This window comes from Crocuta crocuta, unplaced genomic scaffold (assembly GCF_008692635.1).
Source record: "Crocuta crocuta isolate KB4526 unplaced genomic scaffold, BGI_CrCroc_1.0 scaffold41, whole genome shotgun sequence".
Classification (NCBI taxonomy): domain Eukaryota; kingdom Metazoa; phylum Chordata; class Mammalia; order Carnivora; family Hyaenidae; genus Crocuta; species Crocuta crocuta.
Window position 1 is genome coordinate 8330713 of NW_027529428.1, and position 23967 is coordinate 8354679.

The following is a 23967-nucleotide window of genomic DNA, read 5'->3' on the forward strand; positions in this document are numbered from 1 at the left end:
GTTCGAGAAACTTTCACAGCCAAATGGACCCTAAGGACACACGACTACTAAACATAATGTAGTATTCAGATGGGAACCTAAAACAGAAGAAAATGGCATTAGATAAAGACTAAGGAGATCTGGAGAAAAAAATATGGACTTCAGTGAATATGAATGTATCAATAGAGGTTCATTAGTTGCAATAAATGTACAACACTAACATAAGATGTTAATCGGGGAGATGAGGTGTACAGCCTATGTAGTTTTTATACAATACTTGTAATTTTTCCATTAATCTGAAATTGTTTTAAAATTAAAAGTCTGTTGAAGTATTTTTTAAATTGTCACCTATTTTTCTTATATTTCTTTTTTAATGCCTATTTATTTATTTATTATTTAAAGTCATGTTAGTTAACATAGAGTGTAATAATGATTTTAAGAATAGTAAAGTATTTTTTTAATTGGAAGATTAAGATACTAAAATTAGAAAAAATACAAAGATAGAAAATATGAGAGGAATATAGGAGTAAGAGCCATAGAAGACCTAGACATAATGTCCAGTATTCAACAAAAAGTGTTCCAGAAAGAGGGAAGAGAAAATAGAGGTGCTAATTATCAAACTAAAAATAGAAGAGAATGTTCCAGTACCAGTGAGACTTCAGATTAAAAAGGCCCATTAAATACGGGACATACTATATGGAGAGAAATAAAACTTACACTCAGTCACATAATTTTAAAATATCAGAACATTAAAGTCAAAAGGTAATTCTAAAAGCTTCTGTGAAGAGACAGATAAATAAAATGGGTCACTTATAATGAAAAGATAATTTTATTGCTAACAGCTTCACTCAACACTAGAAGACAAATCCCCAAGTAAAATTTCTTTAACCCTAAAATTTTTAACCAAACGAAACTACTAATCAATATAAGGGCATTTAGGAAGTTTACCTCTCCTAAGAAAGTTTACCCTTTCTTAGATATTAACTTTGGGGCTTTTTTCTGTAAAATGAACTAATCAACCAAAAAGGAGGAAGACAGTGGATCTCCGACAGGGTAGATTCAGCTCAGGAAGTAATGAATAAAAGTCTTAGGACAACAGGTTTGCAGCCATTTTAGTTAACAACGAACGCTTATTTAAATAGGAGGATTCCAAAAAGGAAGTATTCAAGAAAAGAGAGAAATCCATGTATTTGATCCCTGAGACTTTAGAAGAGTTAAAGATATGATAAAAAGCAGACAATGAAAGTAAAAGAAAGGCAATTAGAAATCCTAAGAAAAACAAAAGTCTAAACAAGAAAGCAAATATGTTTAATTAAACCATGAACAATATTAACATAATCATAACAATGCACAAGCACTGTTTACTGGAATTTATCCTTTAGGATCTATCAACAAAGCACAGAGACTTGATTCCAATTCCAGAAGAGAAAGCAAACGTTATCAACTGTAACCATATAAAAGAATAGGTGGAGATGGCAGAAGTTAGGAAGTGAAAGGAGTGAGGAAAGCTGAAAATAGTATTTTGATCATGTCCCAGTTGTTCAGTACAGGAAATCAAGAGATGGTACATATAATGGATAGAAAAAAAAAGGAAAATATTTGTTTACGAATTAAAATTATAAAGTTAACCAGCAGAGGAATTAAAAAGAGACACAATTATTTGGGAAGGAGAGAGAGGAGGTAAGTACACTAAATCACTTTCTGTTCAGGAAAACAAATAATCCTTAAAACTGACAAATCAGGAAATTAGCAGTATAAACATACTTTCAAACTGAAATGACACCAGAGTAATTAGAATCCAAAACTGTTAAGAATTAGATATGATTTTCTCTGGAGGATGAGACTAGGGGTGAGGAGGGATAAGACAGTTGCTCTTTGGTATTATTTGAGATTTTTAGCTATCAAGTGCACGTATTACTTTAATAAAGATAAGGTAAGAGCTACTTTTTAAATGACTAAGATGTCATTCTTGCCCTGAGGAGTCCAGTACAAAAAAACTGGTAACCAAAATGTAAGGGAGAGAGGGAAGAAAAGAGGCAAAGAAGGAAGATGAAAGAGAGGAAAGGACTGAGGGAGACATATTTATTCAATATTTAATATTTATTGAATGTCTACCTTGTGCTAGCCATTGTCCTGGATTATTTACATGCACTATCTCATTTCAACCCTCTGACTTTCTAGTGGCTTCCCCTCTTTTCCTCTGAACAATGGAGGCTGGAAAAGGTAGGCAATTTATTCAAGATCACAAAGCTCTTATGTGCCAGAGCCAGGAATGAACCCTAGGTCTATCAAAGTCTAAATACGCGCGCTTTCTTTTATAGCAGCCAGTCACCTAAGGGCCAAAGATATTTGGATAGCAGTAAGATTTCTAAGATAAAAGCTACCTTCCCACCAGAGAAGTTATAGCCAAGGGCAAGTGAGTTAGCGTACAGATCTAGGATACGGCAAGGCAAGGCGTGCTCTAGCCATTGGTGAGGTCTTCTCCAGAGAACCAGATGGCTGAAAGCCTCGTTTCTGATGTTCTATCTAACACAGTCAAAACTTTTAATAGCTGGATACATGAATGATTCATCTGAACCCATCCCAGGAGTCATGAAACCTTTCTCTTTGGTGGCGCTGGACGCAAGATTAACTAGGAAGAGAGATGGCATCCTGCTGACCCTCCCATCTCCCTGTTCCGCTTCCCTGCCTCTCACCCGTGAGATCTGGGGCCAGGCTAATTTGGTCACTTTATTTCTCAGCTGGGCCCTCAGAAATCTTTGTAGGCATTTTTGGTCCTCGAATTATTCCTTTCCTTGGAGTCATCCTGTTCAAATTGCTCACCGCCTCCTTAAACTCTCAATTCCTCTTCCTCTTTTCCTCCTCTCCTTCTCTTCTTCACCTCTCCCTCCCCTTCCTCCTCCTCCTCCTTTCCTTCTCTCTCTCTTTCTCAGCTGATAATTAGCCCTACCATTTCCCCAGGAAACACAAACCACCGGCCTTACAAATTGAGTCAACCTGTACACTCAGCCAGTCTTCCTCTCCTCCTATGTCAGAAGCACAGGCCTCGTGACCACGCAAAGCTAACGCCTCCATGTTCACTTTCTTTCCTATATTTCTGGAATCTGCACCTCCTCTCTCATCTCTCTGTTTCCCACTCCTCCTTAATCAAGAGCATTCTTCCCTGACCTGAAAACATAACTAAGCCTCTCCCACTACCCTCTCTTTCTCCCTGATCCCAGTTCTTCTTCCACAGACATTTGTAGAGCACCTGCTATGAATCCAACACCACACTGGATGAAGAGAATACTTTGGTGCATGAAGCGGGCCTGCCTGCATGGAGTTTACAGTCTAGTGAAGGAGAAGATGATAAATAAACAGTAAATAAAAATTACAGATTTCCACAGATTCTAGGAAGGAAACAAATAGGGTACAGTGAGAGAGAATAAAAGGGGATCCACCAAGTCAAGGTGCCCAGGAAAGGGCTCTTCGAATTCCATCCCTTCCATCACCGGAGTTTAGGCTGTCATATTTCAATGGGGTTCTAAAAACTTTTAAATTTTTTTAAGGTTATTTATTTATTTTGAGAGAGCCAAAGACAGCGTGAGCTGGGGAGGGGTAGAGAGAGAGGGAGAGAGAAAGAGAGAGCGAGAATCCCAAGCAGGCTCCACACTGTCTTCCACAGAGCCCAACGTGGGGTTCAAATCCACAAAACCATGAGATCATGACCTGCGCCGAAATCAAGAGTTGGAGGCTTAACCGCCTGAGCCACCCAGGCACCTTGGTTCTAAGAAACTCTTAAACACATTCCCTGCATACGAATTCCACCTTTTGGGCCTTCTCACGTAGTGCTACTCTAGTTGAGTTTCTAAAGCGGATCAAGTCTCTTCAGTGCCCTACTGAAGCCTACAATGATTTCTCCGTACCGGTAAACCCAATGCTTCTGCCTGACATTTAAAAATGCCTGAGTGGCTAAGAAGAGACTGTGCGGTGACTGTATAAACAGCCCAGTGCTGTGCGGAATGCTTTGTGCTGACTTCCATCTCCAGAGCTCTTCTGGGCTTGTCACTTTTGCCAATTTCTGTTTTAATGTGTTTTGTTTGAACAGCCATCCAAGGGGAAAGCTAGAGCAGAACGTTCTCGTCCTCCACCCCTGGGGGCTCCTCAGAGGAGGCTGGGCTGTGGGCTCTGCAAGGTGGAGAAGGAAGGGACTGAGACCCAGGAGAAAGGAAGAGCCACCTGGCGCAAAGAAAGAAGCCCTAGGAGATGAGCAGCAGGGAGGAGATGGCAGTGTGGGCTCAGAGATAAAACACGATCCCACCTCCTCTCCCGTGGCCTCTTTCTTGCAGCCATTGCAGGAGACCAGATTTAGCACGCTTCCTTAAAATGCTCTTCGGGAAACTCTCCAATTAAACCAAAACAAAAATAAATTGGTGGCAATTCTCATTTGGTGAAATGAGTTTCCGTGAATTGGCCATTGAGCGGCTCTGCTTCGAGGGTCTAGGGGAATTTGACATTCTTTGTGTTTGACCGATTCTGCCATGGGGGAAGTGAGTTATGTGGGTCAAGTTTAATGCCACGGGTGGAGGAGCTTCTATCCTGCTCCTATACTATCCTATACTGCATCACCATTGCTTCTGTATCAGCTTGCGGAGAGCAGAGGGTGGGCCTAAATTTAGCTCTCCCAAGCAGCCCCAGAAAGGGAATATGGAACTCCGTGGAGGGCTTGACTGGGAGCTTGCTGGCAGCTATCTTGATGAAGCAGATGAGGTAACCAGCCACTGGTGGACCAGAGTTGGCTCACGGAACAGACAGCTGACCGTTCAGTTGTCAGAAATTTACAAGCCAATTGCTGAACAAACACAGAGCTTATGAAAAATTAAAGTATTCACACTTACAGTTATATAGGGTCTATTAAAAATAAAGATAATTAAATATTCAAAATTGGGACTCCGTAGTTATTTTACGGCATCTTACTTTTGCTCTTGAGAGTATTTACATCTATTGTATCTGTATGACGCATCTCTTCCCAACTCTGCATCCAGTGACAGCATCCTGGCAGCTTGAAATGCCAAGGCGGGAGTATTTAAACTAGAGAAGTCTGCGAATACTACAAATCTCTTACCCAGCACTAACTGCCAATCGTTTGGCAACACACCACTGCCTACGGTCCACCTGTAGGACCCGTGCGGGGTAGACCAAACAAGACGCCTAGGGCAGTCACACTGGGCCTTTGCAGTGACGATAAGGCAGAACCAAGTCAAGAAGAATGAGGATGGTCCATGAGTGACACCAGCCACAGGGGTCNGGTGGGCCTAAATTTAGCTCTCCCAAGCAGCCCCAGAAAGGGAATATGGAACTCCGTGGAGGGCTTGACTGGGAGCTTGCTGGCAGCTATCTTGATGAAGCAGATGAGGTAACCAGCCACTGGTGGACCAGAGTTGGCTCACGGAACAGACAGCTGACCGTTCAGTTGTCAGAAATTTACAAGCCAATTGCTGAACAAACACAGAGCTTATGAAAAATTAAAGTATTCACACTTACAGTTATATAGGGTCTATTAAAAATAAAGATAATTAAATATTCAAAATTGGGACTCCGTAGTTATTTTACGGCATCTTACTTTTGCTCTTGAGAGTATTTACATCTATTGTATCTGTATGACGCATCTCTTCCCAACTCTGCATCCAGTGACAGCATCCTGGCAGCTTGAAATGCCAAGGCGGGAGTATTTAAACTAGAGAAGTCTGCGAATACTACAAATCTCTTACCCAGCACTAACTGCCAATCGTTTGGCAACACACCACTGCCTACGGTCCACCCGTAGGACCCGTGCAGGGTAGACCAAACAAGACGCCTAGGGCAGTCACACTGGGCAGATACCAAGTCAAGAAGAATGAGGATGGTCCATGAGTGACACCAGCCACAGGGGTCAGTGTCACACACCAGCAGCGCACCTTGGGATGGCCCCAGCGGCCCCAGTGATCGCTAACCCGGGGAGCAGTCCAAACCAGCCATGACGAGGCAGGGACCAGCAAGCGTCCAAAGGACACCAAGGATCCCCCAACATCCCTCTGCCACCAGGAGATCACTTAAGTTTCACATTCAGGTGCCATCGTGGAAGGAAACAGAGGAAGCAGAAATCTGAAAACAACACTGAGCACTTTATCCAGAAGAGGAAAAAATTTACCTAAAGAAATGATTTTCTTTATAGAACTGAATGAAAGTCGTCTGCCGGGATTGAAATTGCCCTTATTGCCTAGGCTTAGCCAGCTTGGGAAGAGGTGATTGAGGGAGGGTGCTCTTTGGTGAGGACAGACCAATTATAGAGGAAAGGAGCCATTCTTTGTTGGTTTTGCACATTTAAGAACAATGTACAGTAAAGCCTTGGGTTGCGAGGAACTGGTTCTGTGAGTGTTCCACAGGACGAGCAAACATTTCTAATAAATTTTAGCTTGATAAGCAAGTGATGTCTTGCCATGCAAGTAGTATATGCCGCTGAACATCACATGATCACAGGTGAGCCAATGATTCTTGAAATTCGCCTTGATATACAAGTGCTTTGGATTACAAGCATGTTTCTGCAATGAATTATGCTCGCAAACCAAGGTTTTACTATCTGAATTTACACCCTTGCTGCCACAGTGATACTGAGCTTTTATTAAGCATTGGATACTATCAGCATCCTCCATATGCAGACGGAGAAAAGAAGGCTCAGAGAGTTTATGTAAGTTACACAGCGTCACACAGCCAGGACATGGGAGGAGACGGGCCTTGGAAGGAAGGGATGACGACAGAGATGGAGTCCTTTTGTTCTGCTGCCTGTCGTCAGCCCGACTCAGCCCTTGCTCTGGTCATTCCGTCTGTGTAGGTACTGCCGCGTGACCGGGACAAACCGGGCAGGGGTCTCCCTCACAGGGAAGCATCTGGAACGCACAGCCTGGAAACCAAGGCAAGGCAGGAAAGCTATTACTTGCGAGGCTGACCATCAATACTTTAGGGCCTAGGACAAAAAATGAAATGTTACTGGAAAGGAAATGGAGGTCAGAAGGTAAGCGCACACATCGTGAAGAAGGGAAATGGGCGAGGATGTTGGCAGCTCATGAGCTGAGAGGCAAGCAATGACTAAGGTGTGGAACGGAGAGATGGGACCGTGTAGAGCCAAATCCAGGAACTCTGACCAAGCATTCCTTTCATGCGGTGCCCAGCTCATCTTGCCAGAGTAGCAGCAGCAGCGTAAAGAAGCCAAGCCAGCCATGAAACCAAAGTGTGATTATTACTCATACGTTCCCACCCACCGCCCAGCATGCCCCCAAGACTGCTTGCTCCGTCCTCCTCTCTTTGTTTTGAAAAAGAAGTATCTTCATTAGCTTATTACAGGAATCCATGCAGATAATTTTAGAAATCTAGACAATACAGAAGGGCTCATCAGAAAAAGCAGTAGTCCGGGGCGCCTGGGTGCCTTAGTCGGTTAAGTGTCCGGCTTTCGCTTAGGTCATGATCTCGCGGTTTGTGGGTTCGAGCCCCACGTCGGGCTCTGTGCTGACTGCCAGCTCAGAGCCTGGAGCCTGTTTCAGTCTGTGACTCCCTCTCTCTCTGATCCTCCCCTGCTCACGCTGTCTCTCTCTCTCTCTCTCTCCTAGAAATAAATAAAAACATTAAAAAAAAAAAAGAAAGAAAAAGCAGTAGTCCCCTGGCCCTCCCCTCCCCCTCCCAAGTCCAATTCTCCACACTTCACACTTAACCTCTGTAAATTTCCAAATACCTCCTGCCCTCACGGGACAGGCCAGGCCGAAACCTGTCCCAAGATTTCTTCCCCAGTTTTATTATCTCAGAGAGAGTGGGAGGAGCCGAACATCAAGGTCTCGAGATACAGAGCTTTGACGAAGAAAACAAATAGACTGAGGTCCAGAGTAGGCGCAGGAGGGAAGAGGGAGGATCTCTCCAACTCCCTTTGTTTCACTGACTTCCATGGGCCGATGGATGGCTTCTCCCCATTGTCTGGTGTACGTTGTATATTTTGCCAGCTCAAGGGAACGAGTCAGCATCTCCCTCCTTTATTTCCCATCTACTCCTGCTGCAGCTCTCTACCACCTCACAGACTCCCTTTGAGGCTAAGAAGAACCTCAAACATTTGAATCCAAAGGCACATTTTTCCGTCTCAGTAGCAGATGTTTGTTCTGGGGTGTGGTGCTGCAAAAACTTAAGACTCCCTTTGTCTACTGTCCTTAAGGACATCATCTGTGCATTCATTCATTCAACAAATATTTGCTAAGCATCCACTCTGTGACAGGCATGTGCTCAGCATGATGGACACAGTTTCATGGGCAATCTGTGCCCCCTCTTGATAATGGCTTAGACGGAAGTGAGATGGAAATGCCACCACCAGACAGGGTGGTGAGAGCACTCACAAAAATGAGGTCTAGGGAAACATTTGGAAGGGCACTCCCTTGCCGACTGAGAGGTGGGGGGATAGCTTTCCAGTTCAGTGAACCTGAACTGAGTTTTCAAGGCCAAATCTGAATCAGAGAGTCTATGGAGGGCATCAAGAGCATCTAGGAGTGTTGAATATGGTTGGAGCAACTTTCCTGTGATTGGGACCCAAAACAGCTGGTGGATATTCACAGTATCGAAACAGTATCTGTCAAGTTTCTAGATCAACATCCTAAACGCTGTTTTAGACAATGGCACTTGCATCCCAGATTTGGGGATGTAATAACAGATTTTGGATGTTATAAACCAGTCTCCCATTTTGAGAGCTATCTTCATACCCAGGTGTCCCTAGAGTTAAATAAGCAATTCTATTCCAGCAGCCAGCCCTCTCAGGCTCTTTAGGTCTCTTAGACTTCTGGTTCAATTTCCTGCAGCTGGAGGCTTATTTCCAATGCTCACTGTCATTCACATGCTTCCTTCCTTAGCCCTCCAAGGCCCTAAAAGAGGAAGCAAAGTGCTTCTCAAAGCTGCGTTCCCACTGTTGCAAGAAATTAGATGAAGGATGAAGGGAGCAGACTTTAGGACACATGGAAGTCCCCCAGAACTCCAGCCAGTCTCCCCCTGAAATTCCTCTCGGATATTTCATCCCTTTGTCTAAATACTTGGGTAGCTGTTAAGCTGAGACTCATCCCAGAAAAATAATATTTGGAGTACATCAGTCCCAGACTTTTTTCTCTTGATGGAAAAAGAACATAGTAACACAGAACACTAGAAAAGTGAACACCATTGAAGAGAGGAAACCATTCAGATTTCAAAGTCTGAAAGATTGAAATATCATAACTTTGACTGGGATTAGACCTCCCAGGAAAGAGAGAGAAGAGAGATGGGAAAAGAAGCAGAGAGAAAGAAGAGCTCACAAAGGGAAGGGCAAGGGTCTGAGCAAGTGGCCAGAGAAATAACCCGACACAACTAGGACCATATAACCCAGGACGGTGTTATGGGAAATATACAGTAAAGTGGGTACTGAAGGGGCACCTCTTGGCTCAGTCAGGTGAGCACCCAACTCTTGATTTTGGCTCAGGTCATGATCTCACAGTTGTGGGATCAATCCTTGCATCAGGCTCTGCACTGAGCATGGAGCCTGCTTAAGATTCTCTCTCCCTCTTCCCCTCTCCCCCGCTCATGCTCTCTCTTAATAAATAAATAAATAATAAATAATAAAATGAAATCAAATAGGGGTAAAAGAGACAGGAAGACAAGATAGCAAATTATGGGTGATACCACACTTAGCCCATCAAGAATCATTTTATCTTTGGCTAGTTGAAAAACAACAACAACAAAAAAGAAACAACAGCCAGAGACCAATCAAGTGTGTCATTTTCTGCTGTCTTCTACACACGCTGTTCTCAGCTAACTCGCAGCCTCAGCACGGGTGCCCTAGGAGAGAGCACCAGGAGCCACCTTTCCTAACTTGCTATAGGGAGGAGAGTGGTGTGCTTTGTTTTGTTTTGTTTTTTTTAATGTTTTATTTATTTTTGAGAGACAGAGAGAAACAGAGAACAAGCAGAGGAGTGAGACACAGAATCCGAAGCAGGCTCCAGGCTCTGAGCTACCTGTCAGCACAGAGCCCAATGTGGGGCTCAAACCCACAAACCGTGAGATCATGACCTGAACTGAAGTCAGATGCTTAACCGACTGAGCCACCCAGGCACCCTGGACAGTGACGTTTTGCTCATTTTCACATATGAAATTAAGTTTCCTTTAGTCCATTTTGTGAATTCCTTCTGAATCCTTCTGAAATTACTCCGCCACCCCACCCTGCCTCATTTTCTTGGGGGAAATAGTCAATTGAACAGAGAGTCCAATTGTTATCCACGTATAAAAGAAAGGGGTTACAGAGACATCATTCCAGAATTCATTCATGTCATGAAAAATTCTACATACACACACGTGCGCGCGCACACACACACTCACACACACACACACACACATCTACACACCACCTCTAGGAGCCTTGATCTTGAAAACAGTATTTCACTATCGATCCACCAAAAAGACAAATCCAATTTTAGCCTAGATGAGGACACCTACTTCCAAAATGTCTGTTGGGTACACATTGATGGCCCTTCTCTGCATATTTCATCAATTTGGAGCCCAACAAGGAATTGTAGCTTCATGATCCAGAGACCAACCCACCGGTGAGGAAAGGTCTGTTCCGATTGTTGTCCCAGCATTCAGAAGTCCATCTTTCCAATTCACAAAAAGTGTCAGAGGGAGAATGTTCCAGGCGTATGTATCTCCTGACAAAAATAGAGAAGAAAATAATACTGAGCCCCAGGAGTTTAGGATAAAGTTGATGAGAACACACACAGGAATTTTGAGGCACCACTGGGGAGTACTTACAGATTTAATTGTGGGTAGTAAATTTGGAAAGCCATGTTACCCTGAAACCATTATTTATTTTTCTTCACAAGCTTTGGAAAGCATTGATTTGGAAATATGGATTTATTTGCCCATAGAGTCTTTTGGAAAACATGTTCTGGTTCTTTTCATGATCCCAGCCTGCCTTCCTGGCTTTATATGGAAGCTAATTTCTTTTAGTACCATACTCATTTCCTCATCGGAGGCATATACAAGGTTCAACTACATCTCTCCAGAGTTTTATAAATATTCCTACGGAGGTTCTCTGGAGAAGGAAGAACTTTAACTCCATGCAGGGAAGACAGATTAGTAAGCAGGACTGTGGGTCAGTTTAGCAAGAAATAGGGGTTTTCCTCAGAGCAAAAGGGAACTAGTTAAGCAAGCGCATGTTAAGGTATGCATCCAGAAGGAACTTTTTTGACTGTGCCTAACACTGTTACACATTGTAACAGGCTGTTACAAAGCCTAACAAATTCTGACTGCTGACTACCAAAGAATACTTACTACAGGAGATGTTATTAAACATTATCCATTAGAGGTGCCTGGGTGGCTCAGTTGGTTAAGCCTCTGACTTCAGCTCAGGTCATGATCTCATGGTTCCTGGGTTTGAGCCCCATGTCAGGCTCTGTGTGGACTGCCAGCTCAGAACCTAGAGCCTGTTTCAGATTCTGTGTCTCCTTCTCTCTCTGACCCTCCTCTGCTCATGCTGTCTCTCTCTCTCTCTCAGAAATAAATAAAAAGATTTTAAAAATTATCCATTATATCATCATTCCTAAAAATTATTTAGGGAGTAAGAAGTTTATAATGATAAAAGTCCTAAATTACACTAGGGGGAAAAAAGCCATGCTGAAAGCATCTCTGTTATAGAGGTTTATTGCAAAGATACATCAGAATGTAGATTCCAACAAGATACCACTCATTAGCCATACAGCCACGCTAGGTCCTAGCTCTTCCGATTTTGGGTATGTGACTGGCTTCCGGGAGCTTAGGGAAAGTAACTCAATGTATCAGTCGCAACCCACATTTCAATGGCCCGACTTCTTTTGTTCAACTAACAAAATATTTTTACTTTTCCCAGGAGGAGTGTGAGTGAAGTTTCTATCTCTCAATATGAAGTGGCCTCGTGAGGCAGAGAAAAGGCTGAGGTGTGTTGGTGTAACAAGCCACCTTCCTCCTCGAATAAACTCTCCACTTAAATTCTCCGTGGCCTGGGACGGCAGGGCTTGTCTGATTAAGAAGCAATGCTATACCGATTGTACCAGATTCTACAGGAAAGAAATGGTTGGAGTCATCTTTCTTCAAAGGTTGCTTGGCCATAATAATTAAAAAAGAAAAAAATAGAAAAAGGAAAGACACACGCAACATAAGTATCAAGGTATTGACGCCCCTAATGTAAAAAGTGCTCTGACAAATAAAAAGATGGAAACTAGACATGGCAACTGCAAAAACGGAGAATGACATTTGTCTTTTCAGGGGGGTCTACCCAGCATCTGAATGCCCGTCTAATGCAGAGAAGTATTGATGGAGCGTAAGCTCCCCCTTTTTACTAAGAATGCTGCCCTTACCCCACTGGTTACTATAGTTCAGGCTGTGACCTAGGCTCAGGCAATCCAGTGCTTGTACCAGGGACTCTGAATCTTGAGAAAGATGTAAAGACAAAGAGGCAAAATGAGAATTTATTTCCAGTGGTATCGAGAGTCCCAGGATAGTGGCATTGGGCTGTATAGATGTCGATGACAGCACATTAACTATCCTGTCCTATGGCATTATATCTATTGCATTCCACTGCCTGGTCCTCCTTTACCAAGCCTGGTTTTCCAACCATCTCACTGATTCTATAAGTCCCATATCCAGCCAGCAAAATCCATTCCTATATAGCTTAACCCGGATTGACTTTTTGAAAAAGTTGTATTTATTTAAGTAATCTCTATACCCAACATGGGGCTCGGACTCACAACTCCAAGATCAAGAGTCGCATGATCCTCTGACAGAGCCAGCCAGGCACCCCAGACCAGAATTAACTTTTGGTGCTTGCAACTAAGATTCCTGATTGATAGAGGAAATGAACTGACAGCTCGCAAATGAAGCAACACATGTGGGAAATTAACATACAGAAAAGATGTTCAGCTTCACTAATGATCAAGGAATAGTAAAGAAAGAGAATAAAATATGCCTTTGTATTGGATTAGCGACAATTAAAAGAATTGTTAGACTCTGATGTTGACAAAGGTATAGGGAAACAGGAGCTTAATAAACCATTCATGTTAATGAACATATATATTGATGCAGCTTTTTCAGAAGGCAGACTGGAAATGTGTACCAGTTTTTAAACATGTACATACACTCTGATCAATGATTTCACAAGTAGCAATTTATCTTTTTTTTTAATTGTTTTTCAGTGTGTATTTATTTATTTATTTATTTTTGAGAGAGAGACAGAGAGTGAGCGCAAGCAGGAGAGGGGCAGAGAGAGAGGAAGACATAGAATCTGAAGCAGGCTCCAGGCTCCAAGCTGTCAGCACAGAGCCTGACACAGGGCTCGAACTAGTGAACCACCAGATCATGAGCTGAGCCAAAGTCAGATGCTTAACCAACTGAGTCACCCAGGCATCCCTACAAATAGCAATTTATCTTAAAGAGGTAATTAATTAGGCAAGGCACAGCACTGATGTTTGCGTGACTACAATGTTTACAATTAGAAATTGGAAACAATCTCACACCATCCTTCAACAGAGAAATTGTTACATTATGATAAGCCTTCAAAAAGAATATTATTCAGCAATTACAAAGGCCAAGTTCTATCTATATTTCTGAGAAACATCTTCAATTTTAGTATATGTACTGCCAAAGCAAGCACACTGAGAAACATCTTCAAAGCTTTTATGCAAGAGAAGAAAAGTTTGCAGAGGCATAAATATCATGGAATTTTATATCAAAACAGTGTTTTTTTGTCTAACATGATAGGCAGAATTCTAAGATGTGCCCCAGGGCCTCTGCCCCAGCACTTATATCTGTGATCATGTTTCATTACATGCAAAAAGGGATTTCACGATGTAATTAAGATGACTAATCAGTTGACTTTGAATCAATCAAAGAGGAGCTTATCCAGTTGGGCCTGACCTAAATACATAAGCCCTTTAATAGCAGGGCTGATGGAGGATGGAGAACTCAAAAATTCAAAGCACAAGGACCCAGTGTGTCCTTACTGGCTTGAAGACCGAAGGGACCACTTGGAAAGGACCTGATGTAGCTTCTAAGAGCTGAGAGTGACTCCCAGCCAATGGCTAACAAGAAAACAAGGACCTCAGGCTTACAGCCTTACAACTGCAAGGAAATAAAGTATGCCAACAACCCAGAAGAGCTTGGGAGTGGAATTTTCCCTGAAAGCCCCAGCTAAGAGTATATATATGCATACATATACAAATATATGATCTCACACCCATGAACCACAGCAGAATGAGGCCCTCATAATATATATGTTATATGTTATTGTTGCCTCTGGGCAATGAGATTTTTGAGGAGTGATATTCGGTTCCTTTTTTATCCTAATTCATATTGCTTGGTTTTCTCCTCAAATATAATTGGAGAAAAATATTTACATGAATGGCATGGAAGCCATGTAATCTACCTGGAAGCCACTCGACTCTCAGTGGATTTCTCCTGCAGCCCACACAGAGAAAAGCCTTCCTTCTTCAACCTCAGAGAGCAAGTAAGCAAGGCTTTAGGCCCACTGCTGTTTTTGTTTTTGTTTTTTGTTTTTTGTTTGTTTTTCCCTAACCAACAATCAGAAAGAATTTCAAGTGTAGAAAAGAAGATAGTTCCTAGAATCAAGAAAACTGGGTTCAAATACAATGTTGGCCATCGTTGTCAGTCTTTTTAGACCCGTTTCCCTCACTTGGGACATGAAGATATAATACTACAAACGTAGGGCTGTTGCAAAGATTAACCATAACAATGTCTGTGAAAACGTACAGCATCATAACAGATGGATAATAATAGCTAACCTACATGGAGCGTTTAGAATTTGCCAGCACTATTCTGTGTGTTTTACATCTCTGCTACTGAAAAGGCGATGTACCATGGGCATCAGCTGGAGGCTTGTTAGACGTGTAGATCCTCAGATCCCACCCGGATCTACTGAATCAGAAACCAAGTTCTAACAGGATCCTCAGGTGACTTATGTATGCATTTAAGTTTGGAAAGTGTAGCTGTTATTTCATCCTTACCTTCATCCTAGGAAGAAGGTGCCCCATCGTTCACATTTTACAGCTGAAGAAACTGAGTTTCAGGCAGGGTAATTTGTCCAAGGTTAGTAAGACACAATCTGATTCCCGTCAAGTCCCAGAGCCCACAAGCTTAACTATTCTTCTCTACAGCCTTTCGTAGCAAGTGTCTCACCAAAGAGCTGAATTTAACTGTAATTCCGGAGCCCTTTCTGTCCCCCTCAGCTCTGCTGTCCCTGGTGTAGGGATTGCTGGATCCCATCTCCCAATTGCAAAGAAGAAAGTGAAGGAGAATAATGTTTTAAAGCCCTTGGGGTGCTGAGCCAGGATAGATTCAGAACAAGTCCTCATAGTATCTACCTCTTTCTGTTTTTCTCTTACCATTTATTATTACCAAATGTAGTCTCCTATGTTAGCATTAGTCTAAATGTCTGCATGCACTGAACTTTTCTTCTTACCAACAGGTTGTGCCCAGAGGGAGACACTTACTCTGGATGGGAACCCCAGTTCAGCAAAATACACTGGTACCTGGTACATATTCAGTTTGTAAGTAAAGTCAGAGGCGGATCAGAAGTATTTGATTTTAACAGCAGGACCAAGGTAGTGATATTTTAAATCATTAGTTGTTAATAATATCTAACACTTGCACATCACCTTACATATTGGTTTTTGTATGTATTATCTTGCATACAAAATGTCTTGTATGCATTTGTATCGTAATTGACAGCCCTAACAGTAGATATTTATATTCGGGTCTTATAGATAAGAAAGTGAGGCATTATTAGCAAGTGAGAGAATGGAAGTTTGAACTCGTACTTGAACACATCCGAATCTAGCATGTGTATTACCAAAAACCAGCTACCCTTCCTCATTATCTGTGAATGTCCAATCCTCATAGTATACCAGACTCCGAGAAGACGAGTGTGAAATGCAGAATTCTGAACTTAAATTAGATTTAAGGAAACACGGGTTTATTTTACATAACATGAGAGTAAGATGCCTTGTGGTAGAGACTTAAATATTTTCTCTACATTTATTTTTATATTATTAATTTGCATGCCTAACTCTTTCGTAAATCATGCAGCAAAATGGCATTTGTAAAAGCAGCTGGCCCTTGGGAGAAATTGAATAGAAATTGTCTTAAGAGAAACACAAAAGCATCAGCCCAGCATTTGTTCAATTCATCACAAATGCTATTTCTCAAAGTAAATACAGGGAACTTCTTTTTGACATTACTTCAGAGGTAAAACGAAAGAAGAACAAAAATAAATCTGTGCACTAAATGGGCTAACGTTGCTTTGATACACTTTGGCAACGTGTCAGTCCTTTGTATCAGTGCACTATAGCAGTCTAGATACAAATCAGCAACATTAAAGATGATGATCTACCATAGTCTTTATTCATTTCGTTAAATACCAATATCTTATCAAGTCTCCAGGAAAAAAGCCCACAAGAGAATTCTTTGCCCTCACATGGTAACTTCTGTTACCATCGTATGCCCTCAGTCCCTTCCTGAGCGAGCAAGGACCTGAGTGTTAGGTATGCCCTTCAGCACTCAAGATGGTTTTCTAGCAACTTTCTTTCTTTCTTTTTTTCCTCGTAAGTGGCATCCATACGATGGACACTCAAGCGGAAAATATTTGCTTGACACACAGAAATTTCTAATTGGAATTTCTAGAGATTCTAAACTCCCTTTCTCAGAAGAAAAAAAAAATCCAGCATTGAAGGATAAATATGATCTAATATGTCTGTAGAAATAACAAGGCTGAGAAACGTTCTGGGTCTCGTTCAGGCTCTCATCCTGCTATGGCACTCGTGTGCGCCTCACCTCCCTGCGAAGTGAAGCCAAATAAATGTCCCCTTCTCTGTTGTGAAAGGTGTGTCATACTTCTGCAACATTGCTGCGGGGTAACCCTCTTTGGCCAATTGAGCATAAGTGAAAATAGCTATTTGTGAAAGGCCCCTCCAGGAGAAAAGGTCTCTGTTGCTGTGTGAACATGAGAAGAGCACATGCTTCATTTTCTAGTTGACCAAGAGTAGGCAGCCAAAAGAGACAACCCGTGTGACCCAGTGAGTGCTGTCCATGACAGCTGTTCTTCTCTGCACACTAATTCCAAAGGTTACTGATCTTCACACGAGGCACATTCCTGTCCATCCATCTCAGTAAGTTAAGCATAGAAAAACTGGGGAGAAAGAACACTGATGGTTCCGGAGAAGAATCATAAGAGCAAATGAACTACCAGGGGCTCACTCTGGACCAGGCTTTGTAAATGCCAATAATAATAATAATAATAATAACAATAATAATGAGCAGAATCTATTGTGCACCAATCACATGCTAGTCACTGCTAGAGCACATTATATGTATTAACTTATTTATATCACAACAAGTTTACAAAATAGGAGCTGGGTTCTCCTCATGTAACCATGCAAGAACCAGAAGCACTGAGAGGTTCAAAACCAGGTTCCAGATCACATTTCCAATCAGCAGGGGAAGGACTTGAGTCCAGGCAGGTGGCTCTAGAGCCTCTGCTCATGACCTCTCTAACATTGTCTCGTGTAATCCTCACAGCATGTTCCATGATTGTTATGATGCCATTATAATCCTCATTTAAAAAAAAAACAAAACAAAAAACAAGATTATGCCTAGAAATGTAAAGTGTCTTCTTTAAGATCACTCAACTGGTAAATGTGATAAACTAGGACTTAGCGGCAGGCCCAAACGACACCAAGTTTCAGTTCATTAACCATTTGACAGTTCCATCACTGAGACTAAAAATTAAAATGTTGTAATCTACTGCCACGTTAAGTGATCTGTGCATCATCGTTAGAGGCAGAATGTCACAGAGAAGGAAGCTATCTGAAAGTCATTGCTGGTAGTCAGAAAAGTCTGCGCGAAAGCTTCACCACTGAAGAGAGCTAGGAGGGCAAATAGCTGATTAAAAGAAGAGCGTCTCACTTAGAACCGATGCCCGGTATCCATAAAGGCTTACCCATTCCAGAATCTAACGTACGCAGCCTTTCTCAGAATTCTTCGCAGAGTGGGGACGGGGACATAGGGCATACAAACAGCAACACACCTGAATCAAAGCCATGTGTTACAAATAGAAGTAAGCATTTATATCATGATGGGTCTTTTTGGAAAGACCAAGGGATTCAATAGTAAACTGCCCCCCCCCCAAAAAAAACTTGTTTGAGATAAAGGAAAACAAGAAGAGGTGAAAAAATGAATAGAAAAAATGATGGGAAGAAAATTTATGATGAATAGTTAAATTATGGGTGGTTTTATCCTTCTACTGTCTAATATTATCCTGAATTTTCTGTTCTTTAAAAATATTTTGATGTTTATTTATTTTTGAGAGAGAGAGTATGTGTGTGTGAATGGGCAGGGTGCAGAGAGAGAAGGAGACACAGAATCTGAACTCTCGCGGGGCTTGAACCCATGAACAGGGAGATCATGACCTGAGCCAGAGTCAGACGCTTAACCGACTGAGCCACCCAGGCGCCTCTCTGTTTGTTTGTTTGTTTGTTTTTTAAATAAGCATACATTAATTTTAAAATTAAAAGTCTGAACTTTATTTTTTTAAAATGTTTTATTTATTTCTAGGAGAGAGAGAGAGAGAGACAGCGTGAGCAGGGGAGGGTCAGAGAGAGAGGGAGACACAGACTCCGAAACAGGCTCCAGGCTCCGAGCTGGCAGTCAGCACAGAGCCCGACGCGGGGCTCGAACCCATGAACCGCGAGATCATGACCTAAGCGAAAGTCGGACTCTCAACCGACTAAGCCACCCAGGCGCCCCTAAAAGTCTGAACTTTAAAGAAAGTAGTTGGTTGCAACTTTAAGACAGGAAAAAAAAAAAAAAAGCCCAGTCAGGCAATGGAATTTTTTATTGACCAACATGGTGCCCTGAAGACAGTTGTTCGTAGCTACCAAAATTGCTCCTAAAGTATATAAACAATAGGCCATGCTCAGGTCCACAATGGAGGGCTTTACATGCTTATTTATCTCAGTTTTGCTGAGAAAAAGGAGGTGCCACTTCTCTTCTAATCGAGTACAATTAGAAGACACGGAAGGGGGGTATTTCATATCCACAAAGCGAAAATCTATCCTGAGGCCACCTCACGTAGACTCTTCCACTTAAAGAGCTTTTCCTTGGCGCGTCCGGGTGGCTCAATCGGTTAAGTGTCTGACTCTTGGTTTCGGCTCAGGTCATGAACTCATGATCTCACACTTACTGAACTTGAGCCCTGCATCTGGCTCTGCACTGACAGCATGGAGCCTGCTTGGGATTCTCTCTGCCCTTCCCCCTCTTTTGGGCTGGCGTGCTTTGTCTCTCAAATTTAATAAATAAACTTAACAAACATGAATAAAAAGCCTCTCTTAGAAGCCGTGCAAGCAGATGTCATCAAGTGATTTTGGTTTAATTCTTATCCTTAAAGACAGAATGTAATGAATAACCAGCAATGGTGCTCTCATTCCGAATAGTTTCCTTCATGTAAGTATCAAATAAGTTCAAATAAGTTCACTTAGCTACCTGATATTTTGCAAAAAGCCTTCATCTCTTCAAATTTTGTATCCATGTTCCATTTTAGATGAAAATGTGTGGCATACTATTCACTTTAGACGTTTGCAAATCTCAATCTGAATTTTAAAATATGTCCGTGTAAGTATTTCAGGTCAAACTAAGTACGAACAGGAAATATTAAGAAAAGTATGTCAAGAAAATAAAGCTTTCCAAGTTTTCCTGTTATGTACTTACTACACTTCTCACTTAAGGTGAGTAATAATACACTAGACAGGGTGAGGCTGGAAAGCAGGCCAAATCTTAACCTGAATAAATCTTCCTTATCAATTCACACACACACACAGTCCAAATGGACATATATTAGTTTGCTAGGGTACTCCTAACAAAATATCATGAACTGGGTGGCTTAAACAATAAATTTATTTTTCCACAGTGCTGGGGTCTAGAAGTTCAAGTTTAACATGTCATCAGGTTTTGTTTCTTCCTGGGCCTCTATCCTTAGCTTATATGTGGCCACTGTCTTGGTATGTCTTCTGTATTTGCACATGACTGGTATCTCCTTGGGTGTTAATCTCTTCTTCTCTTAAGGACACCATTCATATTGAATTGGGATCCACCTTAGGGACTTCATTTTAATTTAATTATGTCTTTAAGGGTCCTGTCTCCAAGTGCAGTCACATTCTGAAGTACTGGAGGTTAGAGCGTCAACATATGGATGGAGGGAGGGTGGGGAGTGGGGAGAAACAATTGAGCCCCTGCCATCTAGGAAAGAGAGAACCAGTCTACCCACCCTGTTGAGCCAATGAGAATTATGATCTACCACACAGTGTCTCCATAATAAAGGAACACTGTGATTACTTAAAAGAATGGTTTTCAACCTTGTCACTACTGATATTTTGGTCTGAATAATTATTTATTGCAAGAAATTGTCCTGCGCATTGTAGAATATATAATAGTACCCGTGGCCTCTATTCCATAGATGTCAGTATCAGCCTCCCACCCACTCCAATTTGCAGCAACCAAAATTTGTTTTTGTTTTTGACTTTGTTTTTGGTTTTTTGGCAGCTTTGCTGGGACAACCAAAAATTTTTCTTCAAATAGTGACAAATGTCCCCTGGGAGCAAAATCACACCCTATTGAAACCAGGGCTTTAAAATGACTCAGTTATCGCTTCTCGGCCTTTTGGCTAAGATCAAGTGTAGTATCTGTTCTTATCAGTTTAAAATGACCCAGTTATTGGTGCGCCTGGGTGGCTCAGTCAGTTAAGCATCTGACTTCGGCTCAGGTCATGATCTCACAGTTCCTGAGTTTAAGCCCCATGTCGGGGCCTGTGCTGACAGCTCAGAGCCTGGAGCCTGCTTCAGATTCTGTGTCTCCTCTCTCCCTGCCTCTCCCCTGCTCATTCTTTCTCTCTCTCTCTCTCCCTCTCTCTCAAAATAAGTAAACATTAAAAAATAATAATTAAATTAAATTAAATTAAAATAATAAAATAAAACAACTCAGTTATTGGGGTACCTCGGTGGCTCAGCCAATTAAGCGTCCAGCTTCAGCTCAGATCATGATCTTGCAGTTCATGAGTTTGAGCCCCTCATCAGGCTCTCTGCCGTCAGCATGGAACCCAAACCCTGTCTTCCTCTCTCTTCCCCTCCCTAACTCATGTGCTCTCTCTCTCTCTCTCTCTCTCAAAACTAAATAATCTTTATAAAAATAAAAAATATAAAGTGATTCAGTTATTCAGTCATGGCTAATAGGGAAAAGAAGGAGAAAAAAATGTTGATCACCCTCTCTCTATCTATTGGCCAAGAACTGCTCTAGCTTGATTGATTTCCCATGGACAATTGTCAATAAATCACCATAACATCTTGAGAAATTGTTGAGAACATCCTCATTTTCTAGATTAGGAAGCGAATGTGAGAGGATGAGCAGCTTGCTGAAAGGATCGTGAAGCTGGCAAGTTGTGGGAAAAGAATATAAATCTAAGTGGCATCCAAAGTCTGTGTCTAGCTAATGACACTGGATCAGAATAACACTGTCATACACATACACTGAAATCCTTCACACTGACCCAACACTCCCAAAAAGACCAAGGTCCCTGTCTCTGTGGGGACCATACATACCCAATGATGTGGTTGTCATTTTAGAGTTACGAGAAGCTGGATCGTGTAGTAGTAAATGGTTCCCTCAGCCTGGCTTGAAATGTCAACTCTGCTACCAACTCGCTGTGTGTTGGGCAAGTACTATGAACGCTTTCTGCTACCTCACCTGTACAATGTGTACCTCACGAGGTGATGTAAGCATTTAATGAGACAATATATGTTAGCTTCTTTGCAAAATGCTTGGCACCTAGGAAGATCTCAGTATAAATTAGCTATTTTTATTTATACGTCAAGGCAAATGGCCCAGCCAAACACAATTGCCTCGGCATTTCTGGATAACCACGGAACTGGTGAATTTGTTTCCTGGGGCTGCCATAGCAAAGGACCATGAAATGGATGGCTTAAAACAACATAAATTTATTGTCTCACAGTTCTAGAGGCCCAAAGTCCAAAATCAAGGTGTGAGCAGGGCCATGTTCCCTCCAAGACCCTAGGTAGAATCCTTCCTACCTTCAGATGATGGTTGTCAATCTGTGTGTTCCTTGGCCTGAAGTTTCATCCCTGTGATCTCTACCCATGTCTCCACATGACATTCTCTTCTGTGTGTCTCTGTGTCCACACTTCCCCCATCTTATAAGGACACCCTGAGCCAGTATGATGTCATCCTGATGAATTACTCCTGTAAGAACCCTGCTTTCAAATAAAGTCACATGCTACAGATGCTGGGGGTTAGGATTTCAAAATATCATTTTTGGGGACACAAATGAACCCATAACACCAAGGATGTAGGTCATATTACTTAGAGTCTTCCCCTAATGTCCTCTGACATCACTTCCTGAACACATTTTTATTAGTACCCATTGTGTGCCAGTCAATCACAGTTCACAGTACTGAAATGTACTCAGTAAACATATAGACAAAGTCCTCTGGTCTTTTGGAGACCAAATATTTCCTTTGTAGTTTAATTATCTATAAATGTATACAAGAGTTCGAACTATTAGGCTATTAGTCTCTGTCAGGCACTGTTCTACATACATTACTTTTTTAGATCATCAGAATAATCCTATAAGGTAGACCTAAATGAGATGCCTCTTTTGCTGGGGCAGGGGGGAGTTAAGTGAGATGCCCAAAGTCACACAGCTGGTAAGAGGAACAAAAGTGGAACACAAACCAAGCAGGCTGGCTCAGAGCCCAGGCTCGTAAACACCGTCCCGTACTTCAGCCTTTATGGTGAAGTCATTGACATACTGGGAAGCACATATTGAAAGTTCTCCATTCTTATTCCTGTAATGTTAAATATTCTTTATGCATTGTGATTTTGCATAGTATTTTCCATCCCCCAAAGTCCAACCCTTTCTCAGCAAGTTTGTATATCAGTAAGCATTCTTGAGATGCTACGTATAAATCCAATGCTGATAAATTAGGTCATATATTGTGCTGGACAAATACATTTTCATAGATGTCGCTTCATTTCTACACAACCTTTTGTTGACAATGGTTCCTAATTATTTTTTTAAGAAAAAAACGGGGGGGGGAGCAAGTGTGGAGGAGAGGTGGAGAGAAAGGGAGAGAATCCCAAGTGGGCTCCAGTCTATCAGCGTGGAGCCTGACACAGGGCTCATACTCACAAACCATGAGATCATGACCTGAGCAGAAATCAAGACCCAGATGCTTAACTGACTGAGCCACTTCAGTGCCCCAAGAATGGTTCCTAATTCTTAAGTTCACTTGTTGACAGATAATTGACAGATAAATAAGTGACTGTAATTATGGATAATTCCTCCACAACATCCTTCTCACTCTCTCTTTCTCTCTCTCTCTTTCAGCAAAGAGTTAAATTCACTACGAAAGACTACTATTTAAAAGAACCACTAAAAGAATGTTTTTGAAATAAGGAAAAATGGACTTTAACTATTTTTCTCTGGTATCAGAATCTCATGTGTAGCATTAGATTTACAGCTATCTGCATTTACAGCTGCACTATTTATAGAGAAAATCAGTCCCAGTAAAGTCAATTTTCTTGGGTCCCACATCAAGACCGTGCTGAGGAGTAAAAACAAAAATAGCTCATGGGTACTTTTTAAATGTATTTGTGGAAAAATATGACTGTGGAGGGCAAAAAACCACCCCACCCCCCAATTCCTGAGACTCCACAAGCTTGGCAACACTCTGCCAACTGTAATTAATTTTATACACTACTTAGAATGATTCAGTTCCCCATTTAGGAGAGGAATGACGGCCAGAAGATTAGGAAATCTTCCGCATTGTTTTTCTCTGCAAAATTTAGGGAAAGAACTTCATTGGCAAAACT

General features: G+C 41.8%; 1 non-coding gene across 1 annotated transcript; it reads left to right on the forward strand.

Moving 5' to 3' along the window:
• Positions 1–20726: 20726 nt before the first annotated feature.
• Positions 20727–20910, forward strand: LOC144227736 (U2 spliceosomal RNA). The gene has a single exon (XR_013334039.1). It is a non-coding gene; the product is annotated as a U2 spliceosomal RNA (small nuclear RNA).
• The last annotated feature ends 3057 nt before the right edge of the window (positions 20911–23967 follow it).